Source organism: Pygocentrus nattereri, chromosome 5 (genome assembly GCF_015220715.1).
Source record: "Pygocentrus nattereri isolate fPygNat1 chromosome 5, fPygNat1.pri, whole genome shotgun sequence".
In the NCBI taxonomy this organism is placed as follows: Eukaryota; Metazoa; Chordata; class Actinopteri; order Characiformes; family Serrasalmidae; genus Pygocentrus; species Pygocentrus nattereri.
The window spans coordinates 19,940,548-19,955,046 of record NC_051215.1 but is presented as its reverse complement, the minus strand read 5'-3'; the positions used below and the strand labels follow the sequence as shown (position 1 = coordinate 19,955,046).

The 14,499-nt window shown below is 43.5% G+C and overlaps 1 protein-coding gene across 2 annotated transcripts in view; it reads left to right on the top strand.

The window, feature by feature from the left end:
* Positions 1-14,499, top strand: part of LOC108441704 (signal-induced proliferation-associated 1-like protein 2) — a 213,688-nt gene that overhangs the window by 31,757 nt on the left and 167,432 nt on the right. Inside the window, exon 1 of one of the 2 annotated variants that reach the window (XM_017721373.2) lies at positions 2,118-2,827. The exons of the other annotated variant lie outside the window; for it this stretch is intronic. The gene's annotated coding sequence lies outside the window, so the exon portion shown is untranslated. Of the gene's footprint in view, positions 1-2,117; positions 2,828-14,499 lie in introns of those variants that run through there. 2 annotated transcript variants of the gene reach the window in all.

Below are 14,499 nucleotides of genomic sequence, written 5' to 3'. Positions count from 1 at the left end.
GTTTCTAATCCCACTTTTGGGGAAGCTGTGTGAGTAAATAAAACTAGAGCAGCAGTGGCTAAGCAGAGCATTTAGTTAGGTTCTTTGAGTTTGTTAAAGGAGAACTCCACCTATTTCTGCATAATCCAGTGTGTGAGGTGTAATCAGACAGATTCAGAGCGGTTTGGTGTGAAATGGTTCAGACGTCTTTACAGTGGTGGTGATAGGAACCAGGGGTTGCCACGACTACAACTCACATCTTAGATGTTTCATGCAGAGGTTTGGCCACACCTGATTGAATTCCATGTTTTTGTTGATTTTCTTAGTGTAAATAAGTTACATATCTACAAAGACACAGGAACTAGAAATCCACCTCTAAAAGCTCCCTTGGGCAGTAAAATATGCAGAACTATCACCACCACTGTGAGCAGTTCTGAGTCGGTAAGTTTCTCTAGAACAGAGCGTTTCTCACACAATCACTCTGAACCGCTCTAATTACATCTTAACCACTAAAGTATGCAGCAATTTTACAAATTTGGTGGCGTTCCCCTGCACTGAGAACATTATGAATGGTGTCATTAACCATCACAACACCACATCAAGCCACCAGCTGCCTTCTTCACTGAGTCTCTGCTGTTTGTCATCGTGTAGACAGGCCTGTGTGGTAAAAGAGCTAAGACTGAGCATTAACCCCTACAGCATCAGCCCCTTTTACTCTCCTCCTCTCGCGCTTCCGCTCTCAGCCCCACAACTGGAAACAACTGATGTTCTGTAAAATGATCTATGAATCCCACCAAAGGAAGTCATTTATTTTTCATCTGCTAATTTTGTCCACATCTGTTCCTGAAAGCTCTTATTATCCTCTTGCTGTATGAAAACAATCATCTGTGGAACAAAGACAGAGGAGTATTAGTCAAATCAGAAGACCTCAAATTACCCAGAATGGGTTTTCAGGCCTTTTTACAGCTCAGACTGTTGAGGGTGGTTGTTTTTTATGAAACACCTGTTTTGCTACTTTGCTCAGATTGCTCCTCGCTCAGCTGGCTGCTTCAGGCAACACCACAGTTTCAGTTTTAGCGTCAGTGGCGGTTCCTGTGTGCTGGGTTTTAGCATCAGTGTCCATTCCTGTGTGCCAGTTCTTTAGCTTTAGTGTCGGTTCCCATGCGCTGGGTCTTTAGCGTCAATGTCGGTTCCTGTGTGCTGTGTCCGTAGCATCAGTGTCAGTTCGTGTGTGCTGTGATGCAAAAGACACAGTGCACAGGAACCGACACAACGCTAAAAACTGAAACTGTGGTGTTGCCTGAAGCAGCCAGCCGAGTGTGGAGCGCCAAAGTTGGAGCACATGGAGGGAGAGCCTCCATGCTAGGCTAACGGCTAACCCCAAGAGACTGGCTTTTCCTTCCGCTCTCTTTCCGCTTTAACTCATTAACTTGTTACCGTCTGATGTCGCTCTTTTGACTGTAAACTGGACTAACTGACCTCATACTGCAGCTCAGTACAGGAGGGGTGCACCAGCGAGTTCTGACCTCTTTGTACATCATGTCATGTTCAGTATAGCTAATGACAAAAAGAATACCTGAGAAGAATTTCAACAGGTAAAACAGATGAACTGGGAATACTGGCCACTACTAGTGAGACATGCTGTGAAAATATCTCTGATGTAAGATGGTGTTTTTAACCACTCCTTCACAGCCTCAGACTGTCTGAAATCAGCTCTGAGATCTGAGCAAAGCAGCAAACAGGTGTTTCATAAAAACAACCACACTGAACAGTCTGAGCCATAAAAAGGCCTGGAAATCCATTCTGGGTAATCCGAGATCTTCTGAGGACTTTTTACCGTAAAATTTATTTTCTAAACAAAAAAGCAACACAAATGGAAAAATCTTTCAATTCCATCAGTTTTATCAGTCCTCAAAACAGTGCTTCACACTGATCTGCTGGATCTGAGGAGGAACGCGTGTGTTTACATCTCTGCCGCCTGCTTGGCTGGAGGAGCTCACGCAGCAGCTGGTGGACGGCAGAGGCATCTGTCAGTTCTGGGCTTCTTCCCGCCACCCGCCTGTAACGGAGAGTGACGTCAGTGGTCAGCCGAGCACACCGAGCAGATTCACTCACTCCTTGCTCGCCCTGAGAGAGAGAGAGAGAGAAGAGAGACCATTGCTAGGCAACAACAGCCCGATATGACCATCCTCAACGATGGCGTCATCTGTGATGAGCTGAAAGGACAGGACAGAGAAAAAAAAGCTATGAGGACTTTTAACGAAGGACACAGCCAGACCACGACAGGGTCAGCAGCTCTCCATCGACAACCACTTCAGCTTGATACGGAGCACAGTAACCGACACTGACACTACAGACATGCCGCACAGGAACCAACACTGATGCTGCAGACCCGGCGCACAAGAACTGACACTGTCGCTACAGACCCGGCCAACAGGAACCGATGCTGACGCTACAGACCCGGTGTACAGGAACTGTTGCCAAAGACCCGGTGTGCGGGAACTGACGCTGGCGCTAATGACACACCGCATTGGAACCGACGCTGGCGCTAAAGACACAGCACACAGGAACCGACACTGGGGCTAAAGGTCCGACGCTGACACTACAGACCCAGCGCATGGGAAGTGCACAGGAACCAACGCTGATGTTACAGACCCAGCGCATGGGAACTGACGCTGGTGCCATAGACCCAGCGCATGGGAACCGACACCGACGCTAAAGACCCAGCGCACAGGAACTGACACAGACGCTAAAGACCCAGCGCACAGGAACTGACACAGACGCTAAAGACCCGGCGCACAGGAGCCGACAAGGACTATTAGGCCATGCTCACACAGTTCTCAGACAGGTCTGATAAACTGTTAGACAGAACTTTGATCCCAAAGCAAATTTCAGCTTTACAGTAGCCAGATATATTTCCATAGAAACGTACATATCGGTGATGTAGGAACAAAACCTCATATCTCCAAAGTAGCAATTTTACCGGAGAAGGTAGGGGGGAAAAAAAAAACATTTTAATGCAAGTCAATGGGACCAGACGTCTTCCCGAGTCATTTTGGGTACTTTCTTTTGGTCCATTCGTCATGAAATTTGCACACAATATAAAGAGCAACAGGCATTTTCACACTATGTCAGAAACTGAAAGACGGAAATGGAGATATGAGGTTTTCTTCCAACAACAGCGTTATATGGGGCAGAATTAAAGTAGACATAATGAATGTTTACATAAGCATAACAGATTTTTTGTATTTACATGTGAGCAGGTTTTGCACTAAGTGTTATGAGGCAGTTTACTGAGTATAACATGGAGTATAAATGTAACCAGGAGTATCGTCAATCTGTCGTCAATGAGTCAGTACAGTTATGATGTGTTGAACAGTGTGTATTAGTCTCTGCAGTAAGGAGACTCGTTGAGTAGCAGTGGGTCAGAAAGATATATGTTTGTTATATTTGTTTAGTTTTTCATTCAACCTTTGCTGGATGTTTTATTAAACACTTTTTTTTTAGTAGTTTTTCCTTACGGAGTCACTCTCCTTCGTTTCAAGCTTTGATTTGTGTGAAGCTGCTTTGCCAAAGTGTGTGTTGTGAAAAGAACAACTGGGGTCAATCATTTTGGTGCAGACTATCAAATACAAAGTGAGATTCTGTGTTTCTCAGTGACTGATAACTTTAGCCTGAGCAATAGATGGGACGGCAGCTCCGTGTCTGCAGTGTTTGTTCTCAGACGTGGTGTTTCAGAAACTCAGCTGGCTACATTAGACACATTCCTCTGTTGGGCCTCCTGTATTTTTGATGGCTGTTTGAGCTCCAGAATGTAATCCCCACCAAAACGCCGCTCTGAAGCATTCATCTGAAACATTAGCCTCTCTGTGTGTCCCTCACCGCCCCTTCCCTTCTGCAGGAAAGCCATCGGGTTGTGGTTTCTGCTGAAGCAGCTTCTTGGGTTTCTGTCTTGAAGGCGTGGAGATCACGAACACACTGTGTTTATGGAACTCTGTGTTGTTGTTGTTGTTGTTGTTGTTGTTGTTGTTGTTGTTGTTGTTGTTGTTGTTGTTGTTGCATAACGCAACACTAGATGCATAATGCAAAACCTCTCCTGGAGCACACCTTTAGAGGGCAGCAGTGAGAGGTTTGTTTGTGATGTGTTAATAGCATGTTTAGAAGGCAGTGATGTTTGTGGTCAGTTGGGAGCTGCTACGCATGGACAGCCCATGTATCTCATTTATTTGTCTACTTTAACTACAAACAAAAGGACAGCGGAGTTGTTACTCAGTTATTTACATGTTTTCATATTTTTAATTAATTGTTGTGGTTTGTGATGTCGTCTTTAGTGGTGATGAATCACTGGCCTGTCCTCTGGTACTTACAGATAGGGCTGGGAGATAAAACAATGATAATTATTGTGATTATAACGTTCCTTGATAGAACTATAAGAAATGTTTGATACATTTTTGATATAATACCCTTCTCACACTTCCACATTCTAGCGACAGCCCTGGTGGTGTTTTCTACTGCAAGGAAAATAACACTACTCTGCTGTCGCCAGTAGAGTTTTGGACATGATTGGGGGGAAACAAGTGAAAAGAGTTGCCAAATATACTTTAGCATGTCTGAAACGTGGAGTTATACATTCCATGTTTGAGTGGAGCGACCGGCGATCTTTCTTGAGTGTGAGTGAGGAGATCAGTGGCGTAGCTGTACTAACCTACAGTGAACTCCCCTCTTTCCCTACATCCTAACTAGCTTTAGCAGCGTTAAATCACATCTGCTCCTCACAACTACAGAGCTGTTACAGCGCTCAGTCATATTTTAGTGTTAGTGCATTCCCAACCAATGAAAGTCAAAAAGAGGTGGGTTCATGTTCGTTACAGCCCTGGATTAAACAAAAGTAATCTCAGGAAGCTGTGAGGCATTGGAGAGTGGGAGAACACCATCTTTCCAGGCTAGCTGTTTTTAGCAGCTGGCTAACTTGAAGCAGCTCCATCACTCACACAACACGGTGAGCAGATTATACTGTACAAGACACAAAAGCACCGCTTTCAGTTTAAACATAGCTAAAAGTCTGACTCTGTTTGGCTGGTGTTGATATATTGTGGTTCAGTCCTTAAACTACTACGATAGAATAGAGAAACCCAGTCGTCGGCTAGGTTAGCTGGTGTCTAAATACTGTGATATGCTCTCACATGGATGTGTTAGGACTGATGGCAGTGAGGTGGTTTGATCCATCACTGATGTGCTGAGCAAGCTGATGTTCACTGTGCGCATTAAGTTGACATTGTTGAGAAACTAAACAGTTTAGCTGTTTTTGTCTGTTGTTGGCCACTTGTTTAGCATTTGTAACAGGATAGCTAAAAATAATCTTTTCTTTCTTCATAAAGAAAAATTATAAATATTATAAATTATGACTGTTACAGAAACTGTGGCTGTGCTTTTCCAGCTGGTAAAAACAGCTGACCAGAAACTTTCTCCCACTGTCCCAGGACAGATCTGTGAAATGTTCCACTGTTTGGTGAATGTTTGTCGTGTTCTGACCATATAGTTTAAAACCATATTTAACCACTCTGGAGCAAAACTCAGCCTTCAAAGAAATAATGCTTTGACATTTATTGCAATATGTATCGATATCGAACGATGTGAAATTTGTTTAGCGTGATATTTTTGGTCATATCACCCAGCCCTGCTTACAGCTAAACACCCAGGTCTCCTCAGATTCTCCAGCAGTCCGGACAGCGTTGGGGAGAATCTGCCTCTTGGTGTGGGATCAAAGCCACACATCAAAGTCAGCGCTGAAACTCGGACACTTCACTTCCATAAACTGTCTGTCTGGGTCTGAGAGACGGAGGAGAGATGACCAGCCTTTAGTTCCTCTCTCTCTCTGTCTCCTGTGGTGCAGAGGGAAGTTGCTCGTTTGAAGTGCTTTGTCTGTCTGTCTCTCTGTCTGTGATTTGTCGGTCTGTGATCTTTCTGTCTCTCTGTGTAGAGAGAAGTTGCCCGCGTGAGGCCGTAATGTTGAAGTGCTCTGTCTGTCTCTTTCTGTGCATCTGTGATCAGTCTGTCTGTGCGCTGTCTGTATTCTGTCTCTCTCTCTCTCTGCGTGGGGGAAAGTTGCCTGTATGAAGCCGTAGTGAAGAGCTCTCTTCAGACAGCTGAAATCTTCCTGCGTGGCTCTTGAACAGCTGCATGATTTGATTGATTAGTTGGTCTCTGAAACTCATCATTTTTAATATGGATTATTAAAAATAATAACCCCCCCCCCCCCCCCCCCCCACACACACAGTTCTCTCTGCCCTTCCCCCTTCCACTCAGCGTTTCCAGTCTGAGACTCTCCCTTCGTTTCTTCTGCTGTTGATGCTTTTCCACCTTCCGTCACCTCCAGCGTCTCTGCTCCCTTACTCGCCTGAAACTGTCGGCAAAGTCGGCAGAGTTTCTGGACGTTGCTGATATGTGACCTCCACTGTTCAGAGTACAGACTTAATCTGCGTTTGTAGATGCAGCAACAGACGGTGTTCACTGACGACAGTTTCTCAAAGTATTCTGAGTATTCAAAAGTATTCAAAGTATTCTCCCATTGATCTCCATCACAGAAACATCCTGTTTTTTTTATTGCAGCACAATCTCAGGGATCGAAAGGTCACTGGCATTCAGTTGTTGTTTTTGGCCTTTTCCTTTACAAGTAGAGATTTATCTGGATTTTCTCTCGTATATTTTTAGTTCTACACTCCTCTGGTTACATGTCACTCACAGCAAACAGCAGAAAATAAAAGAATAATAACCACCTGCAGATGTTTAAACTGCTTCTGAATGTTGTGGATGGGCTTTAACTGATTGTTGGATATTTTTTTATCTTTTAACTGCCTGTAACTGAGGGTTTACTGTCACTGTGGGCTGTTATAGCATTAACTCGATTAACGGGTACAGACGATAGTGTTGGTTTTTGGCAGCAGTGGCATAAATACAGCTCAGAGAAACTAAAGCTTGGAATCTAGTCTGGGATAACACGACTGATCCCCACTAAAGGATCCTCGTTTACCTCCTTTTGCAGGGCTGGAGGTCAGGGAACCAGCCTTGTGACCGTAACGTTGTTGGTTCGATCCCCAGAGCCGACAGTACATGATTGAAGTGCCCTTAAGTAAGACACCTGCTCCTCAGGCGCTGTGGGTAGGGCTGCCCACCACTCCAGGCAAGTGTGCTCATTGCCCCCTAGTGTTTATTCACTAGTGCGAATGTGGGGTTTCACTGCATGGATGGATTAAATGCAGAGGTAAAATTTCCCCACTGTGGGACTAATAAAGGGTTCCTTAACTTAAAATACTCCTAGATTGGCTCAGATCCGATTGTGCCTAGTACATCTGTGTGCTCATGTGCTCGACCCAAAGGACAAACAAGTGTCTTAACAGAACTCTGCAGTGCAGGGGTCAGAATCCAGAGAGGAAATGTTGATCACTACATCTCAAAGCCAAAACTTCGAGTTGCCTCTGGAAGAGCTCACAGTGGAGCCCCCACATATGCTGTAATAGTGACAATAGTGGTCCCTCTCTGTCCCATCCCCCCATTCCCGTTTATTCGTCCCCTCAGTAAAGTTGATAAGCTTCAATGTCACAGTCTAGCACACCCTGCCCTTTACATATGGTAATCACCTCTCAGCGGTGGGCTGCAGTGTGGGGTGGGGGGGTGGGATGGGATGGAGGGTGGTGGAAGAGGAGAGCTGTGGGTTCAGAGGGCAGCTGTGTGCATTTCAAATAATTGAGCCTGAATGGTTGCCAGACTTTCCTCCACCTCCTCACTCTCTCTTCACACTGAGCTTCATTCCGAACCCTCCGAAAGGAGAGGCGAACAAGGTGACCGTTTGCTTTGAGTGTTGTTGTGAGTGGAGAAATTGTGTTGAGGAGCACAAACTCTGACAAGGCAGAAACACATCCACAGCGGACACTGGTTGGTCTTAATGGACGTTAAGAGCTCTGAACTCTAGCCGTTGGTGAGGAGCTGCACTCAGGTATGTTGTGACCGTGCTAACAGCATGTGCAGCTTTTGTGTGATTCCATGATTGGGGAGCTGTTGGGCTCCTTAACTCTTAAAAAGGAACTTTTGTTTTCTGTCATTTTGCAACATTTAGCCGAGTTTCTGTGCTGAAAGTAGCACATAATTAGAAAAGGCACAGTGTGGTTGTTTAGCAGCCATGCTAATGAGGACATTAGGGACATTTCTCCTGATTTACTTACTTTATGAGAGTGCTTGAAAAAGCACTCTATTGTTATCTCTCATACTTCTTATTCTTCTTCCACACTTTTCTGCGATTAATACAGCCCGAACCACTTAACGTACAGACTCTGCTCAAACTGCGTTTCGAAGGTCTTGGCGCTGTGACTTGTGCTGTGTATTTCTGAAGACGATCGGATTGGTAGTTTTTAATAAAATTAAGTTTTAAAAACCTCCCATAAGAATGAATGGCGGAATATTCAGAACTTCAAATTCTAACTGACATTGATGTCTCAGTAGGCCACTCAGTCTCTCAGACACAGCTGTCACGCAGGGAATCTGCTTAAAAATCCTTAAACTTTCACCTAGAAACTCCAATTTAGTTTTAACCGGTAGAGAAACATGTCCTTTCTGAAACATAAAAATATCTCATCATTTTATCAGTTAGTTTTAGAGCTATGAGCTTTTGTTTGGCACTAGGCACAGAAAACTGCCCCATTCACTCCCATGTAAATTTCTCAAAATCAGAATCTGCTCATTTTAAGATTTTCTCTGTGTTTAACTTGACATAACTCAGACATGTTCTTCTCAATACACACAACATTACACCAAAATAATCCTTAAGGGATCTTATCTCACACCATCTATTCGGTTAAGCGATAGAGGTTAAGCGATAGAGTAAACAGTTATGATTGTTTGTTCAGAGGGTGCTCAAACAAGGCTTCTCCACTAAGAGCTGCATAATAAGAGTGACAGTTAATTTGAATGACTCTCCCCACCTCCCCCCTCAAACATAAACACACATCTCTCCCTCTCACACACACCACACAGACACACACAGACACATACCTAAGGTGTTGTTCACCTACACAGAAACTCACACACACACACACACTTGTAGCTCTTTTAAAACACACTTGCAGTTCCTTCAGGAAATGCACATGTAGTTATTAGTTGTTATTATTGTAGTTATTAGCTTTAATGAATAGTTTACTTTCAGTCTATAATTTGAGCAGCAGCTGATCTTTCAAAGTGACCTCATCACTGAAAATAAACAGAGAGAACTTCTCAGGATCTTCAGTTAATTCCGAGTGAGCTGATTCCTGCTGAACATCTGACTTGTGGAATATTCCAAATGTTTGAGGGCTGAATGCGCTCAGTTGACGGGACTGACTGAATGTTAAGGGACTCAAACGTACGTTTAATAACTTCTAATGGAGGAATGGAGGAGTCATGATTCACACATTAATGCAAAAACAATAAGGACTGTATTTAAAGGTAAAGTGGAGTTCTAGTGTGAGGAACAGGCACGAATACAGTTTCCTAAGTGCCGACCAGTTTTATTAACACTGTATGGTGTTTATCTGGCACTTTACATGCATATGCGTAAGTTTGAGCACCCCTGGTTACATTTAGTTGACTTTCTGAGTGAAAATGAGCAAAAACATCCTTTACAGTACACACTGAAATATTTCTGCAAACTGTAGTGCAGAGTTTGTTTTCGGAGTTTAACATATTAGAACAACATTAAAATGTGCCACAGCTTATTTTTCTAGTATTTTTTTATTCAATGTGTTTATATTCAGTAAGTAACCAGTGATTGAGCACTGAGCTGTCCTCTCTGTAGAGGAGGAGTTTTAGCTCATCTTCACTTTAAACATCAACAAAACATGAACATTTGACCAAGGGCACACAAACTTTTGCAAATGATGTTACCCATGTCAAATGGTCTTTTATCTTTAATTTGCATGCATTTTTGTAAATTTGACATCAGTTGGAACGTCTGACTTGATTTCAGTTCACTTTTAAAGTGATCTTTGGTAAGTTTTTATTATTCAGTGCTTATCTTTTATTGCTTCATTTCATGTAGTATATTTTTAATAATTTATCCTAATTTTCTCATTTATTAAGTTAGTATATTGTTGCAATTTCTAAAGGTTATTGTTTACATTTTTTCATATTTACTACTATGATTACTTTTTAGCATTTGTTATGATTTTACTATTAAACCTCTCAGTGGCTGATGTCTGTATTGGCTCGGCTACAGTGTTAAAAGAGGGTCTCCCTCAAGGTATTCAGCATTTAAATAAAGATTGATTGAATGATTGATAGATAGGTCATCCCAATAATAGAAGCTCCCTCTTTGTGCTGCAGTGAGTTTTGTTGCTTTTTGCCTTAGCTTAGCAGTTCAACCTCGTTTATTAGTGGAGTTGTGCTGGTGGACAAAAGTAAGAGAGATTGGACTCTGAATATCAGAGTATTTCAGTAAGCTGTGTTTTTAAGGTGGTCTCAGACTCTCTGCTGGGGTTTATTCAGCAGAGTGTCCAGACAGCAGAGATCATCAGTGACGCCGATACAGTGAATAACCAGTTGATTCATCAGGCTGTCTGCTCAGCACTCGTCTTGGAGCGGTTGGATGAAAGATCAGATGTACAGTTTAACACTAAGCCCAGATGTTGTCGACTAGCCAAAACATGTTTGGCGTCCAAACTTCGTTTCTGTAATTTCAGCACTGGACCTACAAGGCTAACGCTGCTGACACTAGACATCAATAGTCACCCAAATCTTTTCTGTAAATATATCCCCACAACTTCACTAAAACCACATCCAGCTCTTCATTGAGGTGGTCGACTGGTAGGAGACAGGGTTTCTCAGCGACTGGACTGCGGACCACAAGTGGGCTATAAAGCACCCTTCGGTGGTCCTCAGGCCTGTTATGAAGAGAAGCAAGTGGGCTGTAGTGGGCTTTCGATGGCACTTTGTTGTTTTATGTCCCTACTGGAGCCCTTAGGTCCTCCACAGCCAGTCTGTTAGATGATTTTCAAATATGGGATGTGTATGTGTATGTGGGGGCACCCAAATAAGTATCACACTGATTTCTCAGAAGTGGGACGCAGGAAAGTTGTTGTTGCTTTGCTGTGGGTCTTCATTCCTTCTAGTTAGTCCTAATAGGTGGAAAGAACACCTGGTTCCCTGATTTAGGACACGGTATGATCTACTGCAATCTATGACATTAATAAAGCTTCAGTGCATAGATGAACACTAGACTGCATCCCAGATACCTGTTTGTTTTTAAACTCATCATCATCTCATCAGAAAATGTAAAATTAGCAGCTATTTATAACAAGAAACATTCGAAATCATGAATCTACATTTGCCTTCATGCACATGCACAGAACCTGCTGACCAAAGCGTCTGGAGTGTCCAGCTACACGGTGATGTTTTATTCATGTTTGTAGTTGTTTTTTCACACCTTTCGATGTTTATCTGTGGTGATAATTTGACGAAGCAAACTGTTTCTGACCTTGTTTGCCGGGCAGTGGGCGAGCGAGGGAATAGAGTGAGAAAAGCATGACGCGCAGCTTCTTTGACCTCCACTGCTTTCCTGGTTTTTAACTGGCCTGCGCTTTTCCATCTGCATCTGTCTTCTCTCTCGGTGGCAGGCTGTCAGCGGTCTGAGCAGCGAGGGCAGAAGTGTGGAGATGTGGTTATGGTAATTGCTGATGGTGGTGGTGTATTGTTGCGGCCTGCTGAGCTGCATCGTCTCCCTCAGGGTTACTGCGAGGCCTCTTACGACACAGCAACAGATGGCCGTTCAGGAGGAAGGCCACCAAGGAAGCTGCAGTAGCAGTGGTCAAGAACACACCGCGGTCATCTTGTCTTGGGACAAGTATTCGTTTTGTTGTTGCGGTAACTTTGGATTTTAAAGCTCTTTCCGATATTTAATGGAATGAAAGGATCATTTCTGTTCTGTCATATTTATGGGTTGAAACTCGTGGATATTCGTCTTCAGAATGTGGGATTTGCACCAATAGCTACGTTACAATACGCTGAACTTCAGATTTCCGTTTCATAAACATTTCGGCATTAATCTCTTATGCAGTAGGACCAAACTGCACGGACGATAAATAAAAACAATGAACATAAAAGAAACAGCTGATCAGCAGCACACTGAGTGCCATTACTCTGTTCACCACATGAGCAGATGATAAGTCTGCCTGGTGTTCCTCGTAGGAACTGAGACGGTTCCACATGGCTGAAAGCTTCACTGTTGATCTGCTCGTCTGTGCTGTTTCTCATTTTCAGTCCGTTTCCTTTAACATGGTGTTATTTAATCTAAGTGTTAGGCTGTGGTACTTCGCTGTTGAGCTGTTTAATCCTTGGGTGTGTTCTTCTTGTTCAGCCACAGTTTTCCACCTTTTTCTCTTGGTCAGATGAGCTGGAATTTAAACGCATCCAGAGAAACAAAAACTGCTTTATCACTGCTTATCATTTTAATTAGCATTGCGTTTTACATGTTGGTGGTGGACAGTTGACGGCAAACAGATATTTCATTGTTTTCAATGGAGCAGTGATGGAAAATCCCACCACCACCGCTGGAACGTTCCGATAAGAGTTCTTTTTTGTGCTGTGGACCACAGAGGTCAAATAAACCCGATACTGATTTTGTTTTTAGGAGCCATGAATGACACCTCCAAAATTTCCCTGTATTATCCAACAAAAAATCAGAATACAGAGTAACCTTTTTTTCATCTTTCTCTCCATCCTTTTACACTGGTAACACTGTCACCATGGCAGTGTTTTCATTTCTGCCTGCTGCTGACAGTTATGGATCACAATGAGTCACAGAAGGACATTTTCACCACCAGCATGTAAACACAGCATCAGACCTCATTGTAGATCAACAGCATGGCCAACATTGTCACATTATTGTGACCTTGTGGCTCACTGGCCACTAGTATTACGACTATTTTTTCCCTCTGAAAATCAGCCAAAGAGGGTCTGAAGTTTTTGGTGGCCAACACTTTGCATCTTTAGTAGACTGTAGAAGTGTACAATCATATTGTGATTTTAGTCAACATACACAGCTCCTTTTCCAATAACTTTTTCTTCCAAAAGCAGCTTCTACAGGTTCAGCCGTGGCTTGCACTGGAGGAACTCCTCATACTCTATATATGGACAGAAGTATTGGGACACCTGCTTGAGCTTTTATGAATTCCACTCTAAATCCATGGGCATTAATATGGAGTTGGTCCCGCTTTGCAGTTCTAACAGCTTCCACTCTTCTGGGAAGCTTTCTACAAGATGTTGGAGAGTGTCTGAGAATTTGTGTTCATTCAGTCAAAAGAGCATTAGTGAGGTCAGACGCTGATGCTGGACGAGAGGGTCTGGCTCACAATCTCCGTTCTAGTTCATCCCAAAGGGGTTGGATGGGGTTGAGGTCAGGACTCTGAGGGCCGCTCAAGTTCTTCCACACCAAACTCACCCAGTCATGCTGGAACAGGAAAGGTTCTTCCCCAAACTGTTCCACAAAATTGGAAGTGTACAACTGTCCAAAATGTCTTGTTCTGCTGAAGCTTTAAGATTCCCTTCCCTGGAACTAAGGGCTCTAGACCAACCCCTGAAAAACAACCCCACAGCGTCATCCCTCCTTCACCAAACTTTACAGCTGGCACAGTGCAGTCAGGCAAGTGACATTCTCTTGGCAATCGCCAAACCCAGATTTGTCCATCAGAATGACAGGTAGAGAAGCTGATTGGTCACAGAACATGTTTCCACTGCTCCAGAGTCCAGTGGCAACTCTTTACTCCAGCTGACACTTGGCTTTGTGAGTTTAGGCTTGTTTGCAGCTGCTTAGCCATGAAAACCCATTTCATGAAGCAATGCAGATATTTTGATGTTGCTTCCAGAGCTAATTTGGAACTCTTTAGTGATGATTCAACAGAAGATGGACACTTCAGAACTCTCTGAGACAGTCCCACTCTGTGAGTTTGCATGGTCTACAACTTCGTGGCTGAGCTGTTGTTGCTCCTAGATGCTTTCATTTCACAATAATAGCACTTAGTTGTCTGGGACAGATCTAGCAGGAATGAAATTTCACAAACTTGCTTTTGGCAGAGGTGGCATCCTATAACAGAGCCATGTTTAAAGTCACTGAGCTCATCAGTGAGACCCTCTACTGCCAGTGTTTGTCTATGGTGGTTGCAAGACTGTGCTTGATTTGATCCTCCTGTTAGTAATGAGTGTGGCTGAAACACTTGAACTCAATAATTAGGAGGGGTGTCCACATACTTTTGTCTATATAGTGTAGTTCTGAAGCTCATGCTCAGTTTTGGTACCCTTCAATCAGATACCATGGAAATTCATGTGTGTCCCAGAAACATAGCCATGAACACAATGGGTCTGTAACAGGTAGGAAAGCCACTGTAAATCTGCCCTTTTAAAAACACACTAGAGCCTGTGCAGTGATGGAGACCGTTAACAGTCCATCTGCTGCCATAAATAACCCCTGTGAAGCCCTGCCAGCTCTGAGAGGCTCTGGCT